This window comes from Haematobia irritans, chromosome 4 (assembly GCF_050003625.1).
Source record: "Haematobia irritans isolate KBUSLIRL chromosome 4, ASM5000362v1, whole genome shotgun sequence".
Classification (NCBI taxonomy): Eukaryota; Metazoa; Arthropoda; class Insecta; order Diptera; family Muscidae; genus Haematobia; species Haematobia irritans.
The window spans coordinates 126,945,037-126,959,505 of record NC_134400.1 but is presented as its reverse complement, the minus strand read 5'-3'; positions in this window follow the sequence as shown (position 1 = coordinate 126,959,505).

The following is a 14,469-nucleotide window of genomic DNA, read 5'->3' as shown; positions in this document are numbered from 1 at the left end:
AAGAAGTTTTCCATATATAAATTTAAATTTTTGTAGGTTTTGGGTGGATTTTTCAATTTTTTGGGGGTGGTCACGAATTAAAGTCCTTTTCGCTCTAGGGCGCATATTTAGCGAGATATGGGCAAAAGAAGTTTTTCATATAAAAATTTAAATTTTTGTAGGTTTTGGGTGGATTTTTCAATTTTTTGGGGTTGGTCACGAATTAAAGTCCTTTTCGCTCTAGGACGCTTAGTTTAGGAGATATGGGCAAAAGAAGTTTTTCATATAAAAATTTCATTTTTTTTTAGGTTTTGGGTGGATTTTTCAATTTTTTGGGGGTGGTCACAAATTAAAGTCCTTTTCGCTCTAGGACGCATATTTAAGGAGATATGGGCAAAAGAAGTTTTTCATATAAAAATTTCAATTTTTTTAGGTTTTGGGTGGATTTTTCAATTTTTTGGGGGTGGTCACGAATTAAAGTCCTTTTCGCTCTAGGACGCTTAGTTTAGGAGATATGGGCAAAAGAAGTTTTTCATATAAAAATTTCAATTTTTGTAGGTTTTGGGTGGATTTTTCAATTTTTGGGGGGTGGTCACGAATTAAAGTCCTTTTCGCTCTAGGACGCATATTTAAGGAGATATGGGCAAAATAAGTTTTTCATATAAAAATTTCAATTTTTTAGGTTTTGGGTGGATTTTTCAATTTTTTTGGGGTAGTCACGAACTAAAGTCCTCTTCGCTCTAGGGCGCTTAGTTTAGGAGATATGGGCAAAAGAAGTTTTTCATATAAAAATTTAAATTTTTTTAGGATTTGGGTGGATTTTTCAATATTTTGGGGGTGGTCACGAATTAAAGTCCTTTTCGCTCTAGGACGCATATTTAAGGAGATATGGGCAAAAGAAGCTTTTCATATAAAAATTTCAATTTTTTAGGTTTTGGGTGGATTTTTCAATTTTTTGGGGGTGGTCACGAATTAAAGTCCTTTTCGCTCTAGGACGCATATTTAAGGAGATACGGGCAAAAGAAGTTTTTCATATAAAAATTTAATTTTTTTTAGGTTTTGGGTGGATTTTTCAATTTTTTTGGGGTAGTCACGAACTAAAGTCCTCTTCGCTCTAGGGCGCTTAGTTTAGGAGATATGGGCAAAAGAAGTTTTTCATATAAAAATTTCAACTTTTTAGGTTTTGGGTGGATTTTTCAATTTTTTGGGGGTGGTCACGAATTAAAGTCCTTTTCGCTCTAGGACGCATATTTAAGGAGATACGGGCAAAAGAAGTTTTTCATATAAAAATTTAATTTTTTTTAGGTTTTGGGTGGATTTTTCAATTTTTTGGGGGTGGTCACGAATTAAAGTCCTTTTCGCTCTAGGACGCTTAGTTTAGGAGATATGGGCAAAAGAAGTTTTTCATATAAAAATTTCATTTTTTGTAGGTTTTGGGTGGATTTTTCAATTTTTTGGGGGTGGTCACGAATTAAAGTCCTTTTCGCTCTAGGACGCTTAGTTTAGGAGATATGGGCAAAAGAAGTTTTTCATATAAAAATTTCAATTTTTGTAGGTTTTGGGTGGATTTTTCAATTTTTTGGGGGTGGTCACGAATTAAAGTCCTTTTCGCTCTAGGACGCTTAGTTTAGGAGATATGGGCAAAAGAAGTTTTTCATATAAAAATTTCATTTTTTTTTTAGGTTTTGGGTGGATTTTTCAATTTTTTGGGGGTGGTCACAAATTAAAGTCCTTTTCGCTCTAGGACGCATATTTAAGGAGATATGGGCAAAATAAGTTTTTCATATAAAAATTTCAATTTTTTAGGTTTTGGGTGGATTTTTCAATTTTTTTGGGGTAGTCACGAACTAAAGTCCTCTTCGCTCTAGGGCGCTTAGTTTAGGAGATATGGGCAAAATAAGTTTTTCATATAAAAATTTCAATTTTTGTAGGTTTTGGGTGGATTTTTCAATTTTTTGGGGGTGGTCACGAATTAAAGTCCTTTTCGCTCTAGGACGCTTAGTTTAGGAGATATGGGCAAAAGAAGTTTTCCATATAAAAATTTAATTTCTTGTAGGTTTTGGGTGGATTTTTCAATTTTTTGGGGGTGGTCACGAATTAAAGTCCTTTTCGCTCTAGGACGCATATTTAAGGAGATACGGGCAAAATAAGTTTTTCATATAAAAATTTCAATTTTTTAGGTTTTGGGTGGATTTTTCAATTTTTTTGGGGTAGTCACGAACTAAAGTCCTCTTCGCTCTAGGGCGCTTAGTTTAGGAGATATGGGCAAAAGAAGTTTTTCATATAAAAATTTAAATTTTTTTAGGATTTGGGTGGATTTTTCAATATTTTGGGGGTGGTCACGAATTAAAGTCCTTTTCGCTCTAGGACGCATATTTAAGGAGATATGGGCAAAAGAAGTTTTTCATATAAAAATTTAAATTTTTTAGGTTTTGGGTGGATTTTTCAATTTTTTGGGGGTGGTCACGAATTAAAGTCCTTTTCGCTCTAGGACGCTTAGTTAAGGAGATATGGGCAAAAGAAGTTTTTCATATAAAAATTTCATTTTTTATAGGTTTTGGGTGGATTTTTCAATTTTTTGGGGGTGGTCACGAATTAAAGTCCTTTTCGCTCTAGGACGCTTAGTTAAGGAGATATGGGCAAAAGAAGTTTTTCATATAAAAATTTAAATTGTTTTAGGTTTTGGGTGGATTTTTCAATTTTTTGGGGGTGGTCACGAATTAAAGTCCTTTTCGCTATGGGACGCTTAGTTTAGGAGATATGGGCAAAAGAAGTTTTTCATATAAAAATTTCAATTTTTTTAGGCTTTGGGTGGATTTTTCAATTTTTTGGTGGCGGTCACGAATTAAAGTCCTTTTCGCTATGGGACGCTTAGTTTAGGAGATATGGGCAAAAGAAGTTTTTCATATAAAAATTTAAATTTTTTTAGGTTTTGGGTGGATTTTTAAATTTTTTGGGGGTGGTCACGAATTAAAGTCCTTTTCGCTCTAGGACGCTTAGTTTAGGAGATATGGGCAAAAGAAGTTTTTCATATAAAAATTTAATTTTTTTAGGTTTTGGGTGGATTTTTCAATTTTTTGGGGGTGGTCACGAATTAAAGTCCTTTTCGCTCTAGGACGCTTAGATTAGGAGATATGGGCAAAAGAAGTTTTCCATATAAAAATTTAAATTTTTGTAGGTTTTGGGTGGATTTTTCAATTTTTTGGGGGTGGTCACGAATTAAAGTCCTTTTCGCTCTAGGGCGCATATTTAGCGAGATATGGGCAAAAGAAGTTTTTCATATAAAAATTTAAATTTTTGTAGGTTTTGGGTGGATTTTTCAATTTTTTGGGGTTGGTCACGAATTAAAGTCCTTTTCGCTCTAGGACGCTTAGTTTAGGAGATATGGGCAAAAGAAGTTTTTCATATAAAAATTTCATTTTTTTTTAGGTTTTGGGTGGATTTTTCAATTTTTTGGGGGTGGTCACAAATTAAAGTCCTTTTCGCTCTAGGACGCATATTTAAGGAGATATGGGCAAAAGAAGTTTTTCATATAAAAATTTCAATTTTTTTAGGTTTTGGGTGGATTTTTCAATTTTTTGGGGGTGGTCACGAATTAAAGTCCTTTTCGCTCTAGGACGCTTAGTTTAGGAGATATGGGCAAAAGAAGTTTTTCATATAAAAATTTCAATTTTTGTAGGTTTTGGGTGGATTTTTCAATTTTTTGGGGGTGGTCACGAATTAAAGTCCTTTTCGCTCTAGGACGCATATTTAAGGAGATATGGGCAAAATAAGTTTTTCATATAAAAATTTCAATTTTTTAGGTTTTGGGTGGATTTTTCAATTTTTTTGGGGTAGTCACGAACTAAAGTCCTCTTCGCTCTAGGGCGCTTAGTTTAGGAGATATGGGCAAAAGAAGTTTTTCATATAAAAATTTAAATTTTTTTAGGATTTGGGTGGATTTTTCAATATTTTGGGGGTGGTCACGAATTAAAGTCCTTTTCGCTCTAGGACGCATATTTAAGGAGATATGGGCAAAAGAAGCTTTTCATATAAAAATTTCAATTTTTTAGGTTTTGGGTGGATTTTTCAATTTTTTGGGGGTGGTCACGAATTAAAGTCCTTTTCGCTCTAGGACGCATATTTAAGGAGATACGGGCAAAAGAAGTTTTTCATATAAAAATTTAATTTTTTTTAGGTTTTGGGTGGATTTTTCAATTTTTTTGGGGTAGTCACGAACTAAAGTCCTCTTCGCTCTAGGGCGCTTAGTTTAGGAGATATGGGCAAAAGAAGTTTTTCATATAAAAATTTCAACTTTTTAGGTTTTGGGTGGATTTTTCAATTTTTTGGGGGTGGTCACGAATTAAAGTCCTTTTCGCTCTAGGACGCATATTTAAGGAGATACGGGCAAAAGAAGTTTTTCATATAAAAATTTAATTTTTTTTAGGTTTTGGGTGGATTTTTCAATTTTTTGGGGGTGGTCACGAATTAAAGTCCTTTTCGCTCTAGGACGCTTAGTTTAGGAGATATGGGCAAAAGAAGTTTTTCATATAAAAATTTCATTTTTTGTAGGTTTTGGGTGGATTTTTCAATTTTTTGGGGGTGGTCACGAATTAAAGTCCTTTTCGCTCTAGGACGCTTAGTTTAGGAGATATGGGCAAAAGAAGTTTTTCATATAAAAATTTCAATTTTTGTAGGTTTTGGGTGGATTTTTCAATTTTTTGGGGGTGGTCACGAATTAAAGTCCTTTTCGCTCTAGGACGCTTAGTTTAGGAGATATGGGCAAAAGAAGTTTTTCATATAAAAATTTCATTTTTTTTTTAGGTTTTGGGTGGATTTTTCAATTTTTTGGGGGTGGTCACAAATTAAAGTCCTTTTCGCTCTAGGACGCATATTTAAGGAGATATGGGCAAAATAAGTTTTTCATATAAAAATTTCAATTTTTTAGGTTTTGGGTGGATTTTTCAATTTTTTTGGGGTAGTCACGAACTAAAGTCCTCTTCGCTCTAGGGCGCTTAGTTTAGGAGATATGGGCAAAATAAGTTTTTCATATAAAAATTTCAATTTTTGTAGGTTTTGGGTGGATTTTTCAATTTTTTGGGGGTGGTCACGAATTAAAGTCCTTTTCGCTCTAGGACGCTTAGTTTAGGAGATATGGGCAAAAGAAGTTTTCCATATAAAAATTTAATTTCTTGTAGGTTTTGGGTGGATTTTTCAATTTTTTGGGGGTGGTCACGAATTAAAGTCCTTTTCGCTCTAGGACGCATATTTAAGGAGATACGGGCAAAATAAGTTTTTCATATAAAAATTTCAATTTTTTAGGTTTTGGGTGGATTTTTCAATTTTTTTGGGGTAGTCACGAACTAAAGTCCTCTTCGCTCTAGGGCGCTTAGTTTAGGAGATATGGGCAAAAGAAGTTTTTCATATAAAAATTTAAATTTTTTTAGGATTTGGGTGGATTTTTCAATATTTTGGGGGTGGTCACGAATTAAAGTCCTTTTCGCTCTAGGACGCATATTTAAGGAGATATGGGCAAAAGAAGTTTTTCATATAAAAATTTAAATTTTTTAGGTTTTGGGTGGATTTTTCAATTTTTTGGGGGTGGTCACGAATTAAAGTCCTTTTCGCTCTAGGACGCTTAGTTAAGGAGATATGGGCAAAAGAAGTTTTTCATATAAAAATTTCATTTTTTATAGGTTTTGGGTGGATTTTTCAATTTTTTGGGGGTGGTCACGAATTAAAGTCCTTTTCGCTCTAGGACGCTTAGTTAAGGAGATATGGGCAAAAGAAGTTTTTCATATAAAAATTTAAATTGTTTTAGGTTTTGGGTGGATTTTTCAATTTTTTGGGGGTGGTCACGAATTAAAGTCCTTTTCGCTATGGGACGCTTAGTTTAGGAGATATGGGCAAAAGAAGTTCTTCATATAAAAATTTCAATTTTTTTAGGCTTTGGGTGGATTTTTCAATTTTTTGGTGGCGGTCACGAATTAAAGTCCTTTTCGCTATGGGACGCTTAGTTTAGGAGATATGGGCAAAAGAAGTTTTTCATATAAAAATTTAAATTTTTTTAGGTTTTGGGTGGATTTTTAAATTTTTTGGGGGTGGTCACGAATTAAAGTCCTTTTCGCTCTAGGACGCTTAGTTTAGGAGATATGGGCAAAAGAAGTTTTTCATATAAAAATTTAATTTTTTTAGGTTTTGGGTGGATTTTTCAATTTTTTGGGGGTGGTCACGAATTAAAGTCCTTTTCGCTTTAGGACGCATATTTAAGGAGATATGGGCAAAAGAAGTTTTTCATATAAAAATTTAAATTTTTTAGGTTTTGGGTGGATTTTTCAATTTTTTGGGGGTGGTCACGAATTAAAGTCCTTTTCGCTCTAGGACGCTTAGATTAGGAGATATGGGCAAAAGAAGTTTTCCATATAAAAATTTAAATTTTTGTAGGTTTTGGGTGGATTTTTCAATTTTTTGGGGGTGGTCACGAATTAAAGTCCTTTTCGCTCTAGGGCGCATATTTAAGGAGATATGGGCAAAAGAAGTTTTTCATATAAAAATTTAAATTTTTGTAGGTTTTGGGTGGATTTTTCAATTTTTTGGGGTTGGTCACGAATTAAAGTCCTTTTCGCTCTAGGACGCTTAGTTTAGGAGATATGGGCAAAAGAAGTTTTTCATATAAAAATTTCATTTTTTTTTAGGTTTTGGGTGGATTTTTCAATTTTTTGGGGGTGGTCACAAATTAAAGTCCTTTTCGCTCTAGGACGCATATTTAAGGAGATATGGGCAAAAGAAGTTTTTCATATAAAAATTTCAATTTTTTTAGGTTTTGGGTGGATTTTTCAATTTTTTGGGGGTGGTCACGAATTAAAGTCCTTTTCGCTCTAGGACGCTTAGTTTAGGAGATATGGGCAAAAGAAGTTTTTCATATAAAAATTTCAATTTTTGTAGGTTTTGGGTGGATTTTTCAATTTTTTGGGGGTGGTCACGAATTAAAGTCCTTTTCGCTCTAGGACGCTTAGTTTAGGAGATATGGGCAAAAGAAGTTTTTCATATAAAAATTTCAATTTTTTTAGGTTTTGGGTGGATTTTTCAATTTTTTTGGGGTAGTCACGAACTAAAGTCCTCTTCGCTCTAGGGCGCTTAGTTTAGGAGATATGGGCAAAAGAAGTTTTTCATATAAAAATTTAAATTTTTTTAGGATTTGGGTGGATTTTTCAATATTTTGGGGGTGGTCACGAATTAAAGTCCTTTTCGCTCTAGGACGCATATTTAAGGAGATATGGGCAAAAGAAGTTTTTCATATAAAAATTTCAATTTTTTAGGTTTTGGGTGGATTTTTCAATTTTTTGGGGGTGGTCACGAATTAAAGTCCTTTTCGCTCTAGGACGCATATTTAAGGAGATACGGGCAAAAGAAGTTTTTCATATAAAAATTTAATTTTTTTTAGGTTTTGGGTGGATTTTTCAATTTTTTGGGGGTGGTCACGAATTAAAGTCCTTTTCGCTCTAGGACGCTTAGTTTAGGAGATATGGGCAAAAGAAGTTTTTCATATAAAAATTTCATTTTTTGTAGGTTTTGGGTGGATTTTTCAATTTTTTGGGGGTGGTCACGAATTAAAGTCCTTTTCGCTCTAGGACGCATATTTAAGGAGATATGGGCAAAAGAAGTTTTTCATATAAAAATTTAAATTTTTTTAGGTTTTGGGTGGATTTTTCATTTTTTTGAGGGTGGTCACGAATTAAAATACTTTTCGCTCTAGGATGCTTAGTTTAGGAGATTGAACAAAAGAAGTTTTTCATATAAAAATTTCAGTTTTTTTAGGTTTTGGGTGGATTTTTCAGTTTTTTGGAGGTGGTCACGAATTAAAGTCCTTTTCGCTCTAGGACGCATATTTAAGGAGATATGGGCAAAAGAAGTTTTTCATTAAAAATTTAAATTTTTTTAGGTTTTGGGTGGATTTTTCAATTTTTTGGGGGTGGTCACGAATTAAAGTCCTTTTCGCTCTAGGACGCTTAGTTTAGGAGATATGGGCAAAAGAAGTTTTTCATATAAAAATTTCAATTTTTGTAGGTGTTGGGTGGATTTTTAAATTTTTTGTGGGTGGTCACGAATTAAAGTCCTTTTCGCGCTAGGACGCTTAGTTTAGGAGATATGGGCAAAAGAAGTTTTTGATATAAAAATTTCAATTTTTGTAGGTTTTGGGTGGATTTTTCAATTTTTTGGGGGTGGTCACGAATTAAAGTCCTTTTCGCTCTAGGACGCTTAGTTTAGGAGATATGGGCAAAAGAAGTTTTTGATATAAAAATTTAAATTTTTGTAGGTTTTGGGTGGATTTTTCAATTTTTTGGGGGTGGTCACGAATTAAAGTCCTTTTCGCTCTAGGACGCTTAGTTTAGGAGATATGGGCAAAAGAAGTTTTTCATATAAAAATTTCAATTTTTGTAGGTTTTGGGTGGATTTTTCAATTTTTTGGGGGTGGTCACGAATTAAAGTCCTTTTCGCTCTAGGACGCTTAGTTTAGGAGATATGGGCAAAAGAAGTTTTTCATATAAAAATTTCATTTTTTTTTTAGGTTTTGGGTGGATTTTTCAATTTTTTGGGGGTGGTCACAAATTAAAGTCCTTTTCGCTCTAGGACGCATATTTAAGGAGATATGGGCAAAATAAGTTTTTCATATAAAAATTTCAATTTTTTAGGTTTTGGGTGGATTTTTCAATTTTTTTGGGGTAGTCACGAACTAAAGTCCTCTTCGCTCTAGGGGGCTTAGTTTAGGAGATATGGGCAAAATAAGTTTTTCATATAAAAATTTAAATTTTTGTAGGTTTTGGGTGGATTTTTCAATTTTTTGGGGGTGGTCACGAATTAAAGTCCTTTTCGCTCTAGGACGCTTAGTTTAGGAGATATGGGCAAAAGAAGTTTTCCATATAAAAATTTAATTTCTTGTAGGTTTTGGGTGGATTTTTCAATTTTTTGGGGGTGGTCACGAATTAAAGTCCTTTTCGCTCTGGGACGCATATTTAAGGAGATATGGGCAAAATAAGTTTTTCATATAAAAATTTCAATTTTTTAGGTTTTGGGTGGATTTTTCAATTTTTTTGGGGTAGTCACGAACTAAAGTCCTCTTCGCTCTAGGGCGCTTAGTTTAGGAGATATGGGCAAAATAAGTTTTTCATATAAAAATTTCAATTTTTTGTAGGATTTGGGTGGATTTTTCAATTTTTTGGGGTGGTCACGAATTAAAGTCCTTTTCGCTCTAGGACGCATAGTTAAGGAGATACGGGCAAAAGAAGTTTTTCATATAAATATTTCAATTGTTTCAGGTTTGGGTGGATTTTTCAATTTTTTGGGGGTGGTCACGAATTAAAGTCCTTTTCGCTCTAGGACGCGTAGTTTAGGAGATATGGGCAAAAGAAGTTTTTCATATAAAAATTTAAATTTTTTAGGTTTCAATTTTTTAGGTTTTGGGTGGATTTTTCAATTTTTTGGGGGGGGTCAAGAATTAAAGTCCTTTTCGCTCTAGGACGCATATTTAAGGAGATATGGGCAAAAGAAGTTTTTCATAAAAAAATTAGAATTTTTTTAGGTTTTGGGTGGATTTTTCAATTTTTTTGGGGGTGGTCATGAATTGAAGTCCTTTTCGCTCTAGGACGCTTAGTTTAGGAGATATGGGCAAAAGAAGTCTTTCATATAAAAATTTAAATTTTTTTAGGTTTTTGGTGGATTTTTCTATTTTGTGGGGGTGGTCACGAATTAAAGTCCTTTTCGCTCTAGGACGTTTAGTTTAGGAGATATGGGCAAAAGAAGTTTTTCATATAAAAATTTCAATTTTTGTAGGTTTTGGGTGGATTTTTCAATTTTTTGGGGGTGGTCACGAATTAAAGTCCTTTTCGCTCTAGGACGCATATTTAAGGAGATATGGACAAAAGAAGTTTTTCATATAATAATTACAATTTTTTTTAGGTTTTGAGTGGATTTTTCAATTTTTTTGGGGGTGGTCACGAATTAAAGTCCTTTTTGCTCTAGGACGCATATTTAAGGAGATATGGGCAAAAGAAGTTTTTCATATAAAAATTTCATTTTTTTAGGTTTTGGGTGGATTTTTCATTTTTTTGGGGGTGGTCACGAATTAAAGTCCTATTCGCTCTAGGACGCTTAGTTAAGGAGATGTGGGTAAAAGAAGTTTTTCATATAAAAATTTAAATTTTTTTAGGTTTTGGGTGGATTTTTAAATTTTTTGGGGGTGGTCACGAATTAAAGTCCTTTTCGCTCTAGGACGCTTAGTTTAGGAGATATGGGCAAAAGAAGTTTTTCATATAAAAATTTCAATTTTTTTAGGCTTTGGGTGGATTTTTAAATTTTTTGGGAGTGGTCACGAATTAAAGTCCTTTTCGCTAAGGGACGCTTAGTTTAGGAGATATGGGCAAAAGAAGTTTTTCATATAAAAATTTCAATTTTTTTAGGTTTTGGGTGGATTTTTAAATTTTTTGGGGGTGGTCACGAATTAAAGTCCTTTTCGCTCTAGGACGCTTAGTTTAGGAGATATGGGCAAAAGAAGTCTTTCATATAAAAATTTAAATTTTTTTAGGTTTTGGGTGGATTTTTCAATTGTTGGGGTGGTCACGAATTAAAGTCCTTTTCGCTCTAGGACGCATATTTAAGGAGATATGGGCAAAAGAAGTTTTTCATATAAAAATTTCAATTTTTTAGGTTTTGGGTAGATTTTTCAATTTTTTGGGGGTGGTCACGAATTAAAGTCCTTTTCGCTCTAGGACGCTTAGTTTAGGAGATATGGGCAAAAGAAGTTTTCCATATAAAAATTTAATTTCTTGTAGGTTTTGGGTGGATTTTTCAATTTTTTGGGGGTGGTCACGAATTAAAGTCCTTTTCGCTCTAGGACGCATATTTAAGGAAATATGGGCAAAAGAAGTTTTTCATATAAAAATTTCAATTTTTTTAGGTTTTGGGTGGATTTTTCATTTTTTTTGGGGGTGGTCATGAATTGAAGTCCTTTTCGCTCTAGGACGCTTAGTTTAGGAGATATGGGCAAAAGAAGTCTTTCATATAAAAATTTCAATTTTTTTAGGTTTTGGGTGGATTTTTCATTTTTGTGGGGGTGGTCACGAATTAAAGTCCTTTTCGCTCTAGGACGCTTAGTTTAGGAGATATGGGCAAAAGAAGTTTTTCATATAAAAATTTCATTTTTTTTTTAGGTTTTGGGTGGATTTTTCAATTTTTTGGGGGTGGTCACAAATTAAAGTCCTTTTCGCTCTAGGACGCATATTTAAGGAGATATGGGCAAAATAAGTTTTTCATATAAAAATTTCAATTTTTTAGGTTTTGGGTGGATTTTTCAATTTTTTTGGGGTAGTCACGAACTAAAGTCCTCTTCGCTCTAGGGGGCTTAGTTTAGGAGATATGGGCAAAATAAGTTTTTCATATAAAAATTTCAATTTTTGTAGGTTTTGGGTGGATTTTTCAATTTTTTGGGGGTGGTCACGAATTAAAGTCCTTTTCGCTCTAGGACGCTTAGTTTAGGAGATATGGGCAAAAGAAGTTTTCCATATAAAAATTTAATTTCTTGTAGGTGTTGGGTGGATTTTTCAATTTTTTGGGGGTGGTCACGAATTAAAGTCCTTTTCGCTCTGGGACGCATATTTAAGGAGATATGGGCAAAATAAGTTTTTCATATAAAAATTTCAATTTTTTAGGTTTTGGGTGGATTTTTAAATTTTTTTGGGGTAGTCACGAACTAAAGTCCTCTTCGCTCTAGGGCGCTTAGTTTAGGAGATATGGGCAAAATAAGTTTTTCATATAAAAATTTCAATTTTTTGTAGGATTTGGGTGGATTTTTCAATTTTTTGGGGTGGTCACGAATTAAAGTCCTTTTCGCTCTAGGACGCATAGTTAAGGAGATACGGGCAAAAGAAGTTTTTCATATAAATATTTCAATTGTTTCAGGTTTGGGTGGATTTTTCAATTTTTTGGGGGTGGTCACGAATTAAAGTCCTTTTCGCTCTAGGACGCGTAGTTTAGGAGATATGGGCAAAAGAAGTTTTTCATATAAAAATTTAAATTTTTTAGGTTTCAATTTTTTAGGTTTTGGGTGGATTTTTCAATTTTTTGGGGGGGGTCAAGAATTAAAGTCCTTTTCGCTCTAGGACGCATATTTAAGGAGATATGGGCAAAAGAAGTTTTTCATAAAAAAATTAGAATTTTTTTAGGTTTTGGGTGGATTTTTCAATTTTTTTGGGGGTGGTCATGAATTGAAGTCCTTTTCGCTCTAGGACGCTTAGTTTAGGAGATATGGGCAAAAGAAGTCTTTCATATAAAAATTTAAATTTTTTTAGGTTTTTGGTGGATTTTTCTATTTTGTGGGGGTGGTCACGAATTAAAGTCCTTTTCGCTCTAGGACGTTTAGTTTAGGAGATATGGGCAAAAGAAGTTTTTCATATAAAAATTTCAATTTTTGTAGGTTTTGGGTGGATTTTTCAATTTTTTGGGGGTGGTCACGAATTAAAGTCCTTTTCGCTCTAGGACGCATATTTAAGGAGATATGGACAAAAGAAGTTTTTCATATAATAATTACAATTTTTTTTAGGTTTTGAGTGGATTTTTCAATTTTTTTGGGGGTGGTCACGAATTAAAGTCCTTTTTGCTCTAGGACGCATATTTAAGGAGATATGGGCAAAAGAAGTTTTTCATATAAAAATTTCATTTTTTTAGGTTTTGGGTGGATTTTTCATTTTTTTGGGGGTGGTCACGAATTAAAGTCCTATTCGCTCTAGGACGCTTAGTTAAGGAGATGTGGGCAAAAGAAGTTTTTCATATAAAAATTTAAATTTTTTTAGGTTTTGGGTGGATTTTTAAATTTTTTGGGGGTGGTCACGAATTAAAGTCCTTTTCGCTCTAGGACGCTTAGTTTAGGAGATATGGGCAAAAGAAGTTTTTCATATAAAAATTTCAATTTTTTTAGGCTTTGGGTGGATTTTTAAATTTTTTGGGAGTGGTCACGAATTAAAGTCCTTTTCGCTATGGGACGCTTAGTTTAGGAGATATGGGCAAAAGAAGTTTTTCATATAAAAATTTCAATTTTTTTAGGTTTTGGGTGGATTTTTAAATTTTTTGGGGGTGGTCACGAATTAAAGTCCTTTTCGCTCTAGGACGCTTAGTTTAGGAGATATGGGCAAAAGAAGTCTTTCATATAAAAATTTAAATTTTTTTAGGTTTTGGGTGGATTTTTCAATTGTTGGGGTGGTCACGAATTAAAGTCCTTTTCGCTCTAGGACGCATATTTAAGGAGATATGGGCAAAAGAAGTTTTTCATATAAAAATTTCAATTTTTTAGGTTTTAGGTAGATTTTTCAATTTTTTGGGGGTGGTCACGAATTAAAGTCCTTTTCGCTCTAGGACGCTTAGTTTAGGAGATATGGGCAAAAGAAGTTTTCCATATAAAAATTTAATTTCTTGTAGGTTTTGGGTGGATTTTTCAATTTTTTGGGGGTGGTCACGAATTAAAGTCCTTTTCGCTCTAGGACGCATATTTAAGGAAATATGGGCAAAAGAAGTTTTTCATATAAAAATTTCAATTTTTTTAGGTTTTGGGTGGATTTTTCATTTTTTTTGGGGGTGGTCATGAATTGAAGTCCTTTTCGCTCTAGGACGCTTAGTTTAGGAGATATGGGCAAAAGAAGTCTTTCATATAAAAATTTCAATTTTTTTAGGTTTTGGGTGGATTTTTCATTTTTGTGGGGGTGGTCACGAATTAAAGTCCTTTTCGCTCTAGGACGCTTAGTTTAGGAGATATGGGCAAAAGAAGTTTTTCATATAAAAATTTCAATTTTTGTAGGTTTTGGGTGGATTTTTCAATTTTTTGGGGGTGGTCACGAATTAAAGTCCTTTTCGCTCTAGGACGCATATTTAAGGAGATATGGACAAAAGAAGTTTTTCATATAAAAATTTCAATTTTTTTAGGTTTTGGGTGGATTTTTCATTTTTTTTGGGGGTGGTCACGAATTAAAGTCCTTTTCGCTCTAGGACGCTTAGTTAAGGAGATATGGGCAAAAGAAGTTTTTCATATAAAAATTTCAATTTTTTTAGGTTTTGGGTGGATTTTTCAATTTTGTGGGGGTGGTCACGAATTAAAGTCCTTTTCGCTCTAGGACGCTTAGTTTAGGAGATATGGGCAAAAGAAGTTTTTCATATAAAAATTAAAATTTTTTAAAGTTTTGGGTGGATTTTTCAATTTTTTGGGGGTGGTCACGAATTAAAGTCCTTTTCGCTCTAGGACGCTTAGTTTAGGAGATATGGGCAAAAGAAGTTTTTCATATAAAAATTTCAATTTTTTTAGGTTTTGGGTGGATTTTTCAATTTTTTGGGGGTGGTCACGAATTAAAGTCCTTTTCGCTCTAGGACGCATATTTAAGGAAATATGGGCAAAAGAAGTTTTTCATATAAAAATTTCAATTTTTTTAGGTTTTGGGTGGATTTTTCATTTTTTTGGGGGGTGGTCATGAA